Source organism: Cryptomeria japonica, chromosome 11 (genome assembly GCF_030272615.1).
Source record: "Cryptomeria japonica chromosome 11, Sugi_1.0, whole genome shotgun sequence".
Taxonomy (NCBI): domain Eukaryota; kingdom Viridiplantae; phylum Streptophyta; class Pinopsida; order Cupressales; family Cupressaceae; genus Cryptomeria; species Cryptomeria japonica.
The window spans coordinates 10,121,662-10,127,712 of NC_081415.1; the positions used below are offsets into that span (position 1 = coordinate 10,121,662).

General features: G+C 35.2%; 1 long non-coding RNA gene across 1 annotated transcript; it reads left to right on the top strand.

Moving 5' to 3' along the window:
- The first annotated feature begins 529 nt into the window (after window positions 1-529).
- LOC131859783 (uncharacterized) lies at window positions 530-1,048 on the top strand. Its single transcript, XR_009359355.1, has 3 exons — window positions 530-683; window positions 780-848; window positions 941-1,048. It is a non-coding gene; the product is annotated as an uncharacterized LOC131859783 (long non-coding RNA).
- Window positions 1,049-6,051: the final 5,003 nt, after the last annotated feature.

A 6,051-nucleotide genomic window follows, 5' to 3' on the forward strand; every position in this document is an offset into this window, starting at 1 on the left:
GAATTCAAAAAAATACAAGATATACTAACTATCTTTAATGCTTGGTCCAATTTCTGGTTTGTAGGTGTTGACAGGGGACGAAATGTCCCAGATTGATGACATCACGCTATCAGCGATCGATTTTGGCCTACAAGGCTATACGGTATCATATTTTGTACAACTCTTTTTATGTATTGTTTTGATGGAATATGCAAGTCATTTCATTTTAGATTTTTAAAATTATGTTTAATTTATTATCTGTACTAATATCTCATGTTAATTTTCTGTTTTTAGGGCACCCCCTCCGCGTCTAGGGCTCATCCGAAGAAAAAGAATATCTCGAAGATGCCAAAACGTGTGAAGAAGGTAATTGAACACATTTTTAGTTGTACAATTATTTGAAAATGTTGAAATCAAGTATTAGTTGGGGTTTGTAAATTGATTAGTGTTTTTTGTCTATTTTACATGTACAACGACCATTGAACTTTGTGGATATGTTGAATGCACCTGATTCACCCGCGAATCAAGAGAGAGCGGAGGTATGTATCTCTACTTTATTTTCTTGATTTCATGATTATATGCACGCATACATGTGAACTTGTGATATATTATAATCTTATATTTTTTTCATACAACAAATATCCATACCTATTTCGTCAATGGCGAACCCTCCTCCTTGCACTGGAGAAGCATATCAGGATCCGGTACACTTTTGTTTGATATGTAAAATTAATTGTTTTCAACCTTCAATACTTATCATTATATTAATTGTATTTAATCTTTGTACATTTTTTGTATAGGTAATAGCGACTGTTTCTACATCGATGGTGAGCCATCCTCAGTCCATTGGAGAAGCATCTGAGGCACAGGTATGTCATTGTTCTCTATATTATAGCTTTTAAGTGTTTTTGATATATTTATGTTAGTACATTGTATTAATTGTACATTTAATCTACAATAGACTCCTTCGCGGTACGACCATAACGTGGATCCATTTAAGTATGTCTTCAAGAAAACTCCTAAGAGTGACAAGGAGAGGAGAGCGAAGACATTAGCTCTTGGATCAGCCGATGAGGTAATCTACATTTCAATTGCAAAGGAATTAAAGTTAAATGCATAGTTATGATGTCAATTGTGAACTATTTTCTACAAAAGAATTCTAACTTGGCTTTTGAATTGTGGTTTTGTAGCCATCTACAGAGCCGTGTACTGCGCCGACGAGGCTTGATTTTGATGATCCACCAGAAGTTTAGGATCATATAGTGTCAGTTTTGGTCATAGAATGACCAATACATGTAGATATATTCTACATTTTTATTGTATATCGATTTGGACATGGCATATGCCACATTTTTGTAATACTTGTATTGACTTGGCAGACATGCCTTTTTTTATATATATAAATATTGATATTCGATCCAATAAATGTGTAATGAGTTCATTATTTTGTATTCGTTGTATTTTGTGGTTGTCCTTTTATAAATTTAAATGAATATTTGTATATGTAATCAACAATATGAATATAAACAACAAAAATATATGATATAAAGCATTGCAATCGTGGAATATGATTTGATAAAATTTCTAAAATGTTGAATTAACCGTACAAAACTCCTTGTATTCAGTTGATTATTGTGTATTCGTTGTATTTGGTGGCTGCCCTTTTATAAATTTAAATGAATATTTGCATATGTAATTAACAATATGAATATAAACAACAAAAATCGACAATATGAATTTAAACAACAATGTGTTTGGTGCGAGAGCACCCTCACGCTCACAATGGTCAAATTTTATTCCTCGTGTGCACAAACCGATGTCGCGAGCGCGTCCGGGTGGGCATGTTTACACTAGGCATGCCCTTGTCGTGCATCCCAAAGCACCAGAATGTCGAGAGTCATACCCTACTGGTGAGATCTCTCAAGTGCCCTGAGTCCAAAAAATTGTCAAAATTTGACGGACTGTTTCTTCCAATCCACGACTCATACGGTCGATCTGTTTGATCCCGTGGGGTCACGTGAGGCTCCTATACAATGGCCTATCTAGATTTTCAACGACTCGAAGCCATTTTCAATTAGTAGCATTTCTTCGCCTGCTAAAAAAACCGTCAGTTGCTTGCAAGGAAAAGTTGCAAGATTGGCTAGAATTGATTCTGTTCCTCGTGTACACAAATCGACGTTGCGAGCGCATCTGGGTGGGCATGTTTACACTAGGCATGCCCTTGTCATGCATCCCAAAGCACCAGAACGTCGAGAGTCATACCCTACCGGTGAGATCTCTCAAGTGCCCTAAGTCCAAAAAATTGTCAAAATTTGACAGACTGTTTCTTCCAATCCACGACTCATACGGTTGATCTGTTTGATCCTGTGGGGTTGCGTGAGGCTCCTCTACAATGGCCTATCTTATTTTTTGATGACTTGATGCCATTTTCAATTAGTAGCATTTTTTCGCCTGCACAAAAAATCGTTAGTTGCTTGCAAGGAAAAGTTGCAAGATTGGCTAGATTTGATTCTATTCCTCATGTGCACAAACCGATGTCGCGAGCACGTCCACGTGGGCATGTTTACGCTAGGCATGCCCCTGTCATGCATCCCAAAGCACAAGAACGTCGAGAGTCATACCCTACCGACGCAATGTAGAAGTTGCTTGACAACTTTTTTGACAATTTTTTTGACAACAATGACAATTTTTGCTCAAATTGTATCTAGTCTCAATCTATCACCCCTATGACTCGATAATGACTCAAATAATTATCCATGATTATACAAGAATCAAGAATGCTCATGATTGACCAGGGACACATCACATATACTCAAAACATAGTCACAAAACATTGACACACAAAATAGTCACAAAACATTGTCACATATTATTCAAATCAGCTCTTGGCTATTTGATTATACAAAAAATTATCTTACAAATAATCTCATGGGCTTTTATAAAAATTTTCGCATTACAATATATGCGATTCAGCTCATCGCCATTTTAATATACAAATCATCTCATGCGCTTTTATACAAAATTTGGCATTACAATATGTGCGATTCAGCTCATCGCCATTTTAAAATACAAAATTTGGCATGTACATATGTACAAATTAGCTCATTGCCACTTAAATATACAAAATTATGCCCCTAAACATGTAAAAATCAGATCATGGGCATTTATATATACAAAAAATAAATATAGAACAATTCGTCGATGATTTATACAAAATTCTCAAAATCATTTTTCTTTGAACCCAGAATCAATCAAGTGAGCCTTCAGGATCGGCTCTAACCCGTATTGTGTCAAGTATTGCCTCGTGGTCAGATTCATGAACTTTCCATAAAATCTTGTTGTGAGGTCTACCATGATACTTCATCAAATGAATATTTGTTGCAACAACAAGGTTAGAGAAATGAAGAATATGTCTGTGTGTTTCAAAGTCCTCGAACAACCAAACATCAGAATTTGTGATAGGGTATCTCTGAAGCCATGTTCCTGTCACGACAACAGACCCTATTGGGTACTCAATACCCTCTCCGTTAATGATTGTGGTTGTCAATTTTCTTTTAGGCTCAACACAACGACACAAATAGTAATATGTTCCTTCTTCATTGTTCTCTTCTGCAACAACTGCATACACATGACTTGCATTTTATAAAGTGTTAATTAATACCAAAAATAAAGTATGATGTACAACAAAATGAACCAAAAAGAATACTAGCAAAAAAATTAACTCAAAAAATCACCCGAATCCACTAGGTCGGATACATGGTCAAAATCCACTAATGTCTCCATCTGGCTCAATTGTAGTGCTTTGGGAATTTGATATGAATCAATGGGAACCAACAGTCTACAAGACCATTTGTCAACCCACTCTTCTGATTCACATTCTTCCCACAAACAATACATGCATGAAGAGCAAAAACATACCATCTGTCTCGTATAAATTACCAGTGAACTTGAATTTGAACTCATAAATGAGTGCATGTCACTCGATCCTGCAACTGTACAACAATCTAGATAGTTTTCAATGTTAGATTCAGTAATCAACCAAAAATATCTACGAACCAATGACATACCTGGATTACCTGGACCCATTGTAGACTTACACCATCGCACAATTGTTTCTGCATCTACCAGCTCAACACCACCTTCGTACTTCAATTCTTCCCTAGCTAGGGCTCTTTTCACACATGCTCCTGCACCATCGTGCTCTCCCTTACCATGTCCAGCCTTAGTGAAATTCCAAAAATGTTGTACACCGCTTGTCACATGCATCCTTGTCAGCCAATAAAACATCCTTGCATTCTTGAATTGTGTGGTGCAATTATCTGACCATATTAAGTGTTGGTTGTATCGTATGTTCCTTTCCCTTAAACTATCATAGAAAACTTTAAAACATCCTTGTACAAACTCCGATGAATGAGTACGATCATCACTTATGTAGAAGTGATACTCTCTTACAACCTTTCTATCCTCCTCTGTGCTATCATCTGCATGCATGAATTCTATGTGTACAAAAATAGAAACTTGTGTAGAGTGAAAATACATGGATTGCACTTCATTTTGAGGTTGTAAAGTATAATTTTCAGCGAAATCAACGATAGAGACAATGGTGCCAAGAGGAAATGTGTCCTTACACAACTTGAATTGCATCTAACCATCGAGCTCTATGTGTATGCATTATGTACTCATAAACTAGTTTCTCTTGAAACATTTTCATAAATTGAGCTACACATATATCATTTTTCACTAGCTCACATCTCTTCAAATCTTTTCCATGTTTAACTCCATATGTGACTTGCTTGTATTTTCCAAAAGAAACTAGTTTCGTACCAATTTCATGTGTGCTCTCCAAATGTATGCATCTTGGTAAACGTTGCAAACCACCACATATAGCACAAGAACCTTCCAAACAAGGCATCTTATAATAAATGCAGCCATCATGTCTATTACATAACACACTTGAAATAAATTCTCTTGCCGACTTAGGAGGTGCTTGGATATTACATTCCTGCAAAACATCGTTAGTGTGCAAAGTAGAACAAATATGATGAAAAATATCATAATGCATGGAAAATTCAATATGCATCCTACAACAACATGTGGTGCGTACATGATTAATCTTAATATAAAAAGGTTTTGCCATTTCAAAAAATCTTTGAGAAATTTTTATTTGAGGAAACTTTTGAAGGAATCTTTCATAAAATTTAGTTTGAGTCATATCCAAATAGTGTTTCGCATGTGGCTCACGATTTTTAAACCCAATTCGCCTTCTAAAAACATCTCTTTGGTTGGGTGATACTCTTGTGTTGTCATTCCAAAAATTTACAATTAATGTTTTTAGTGCATCTACAACAACCTTGTCTTTGCGTGGTAGTCTACCCGAGAATGCCCAAAGAGAATTATTGTTAGGTTCCTCTATTTGTTCTCACCTCTTTAATGCTTTACTTAATGTTGTTCTACTAACGTTCAATGACTTACTTGTTTTGCTTATCAAACGATCTTTTTTTATTTTCTTGCTCATTAAGGTTGATGTAATGACACATCGAGTAGCATTAGAATCTTTACTACGTGATTTTGAACCAATAGATTGATATGCATCAAATAGATTTCTGACAATAGTTCTTTCACTGTTAATTTCAGATGATCTTAGGCCTAGAATTTTCATTGTCTCTCTAAAATTCAAATTTTTAATCATTTGAACAATTAATTGACATCTTGCGGTTTGATTTAAGTTTTTAAAATTGTTTTGCCATATTCTTTTAACCATTCTCCTACAAGTTTGTTCATTCATTTTATTAGGCATTGACTTCAATATATTCTCATCAATTTCAATTAGATACTTTGGTTTCCTACTAATGATTCTAGGAGGTGTTAACATCGGTGCATTATGTACATTCAATTCATCAAGTAGAGAAGGTGTAATATGTTCATCATTTAATTGATTATTCAATGCGGTATCTTCTTCAATTTCATTAGGTTCAAACGGTAAATTATCAAATGTTTCTTCTTCAATTGCATTAGGTGCATTATATTCGTTTGGTAAATCGAATTGAGATGTTGAGGTTGACATACCTTCTT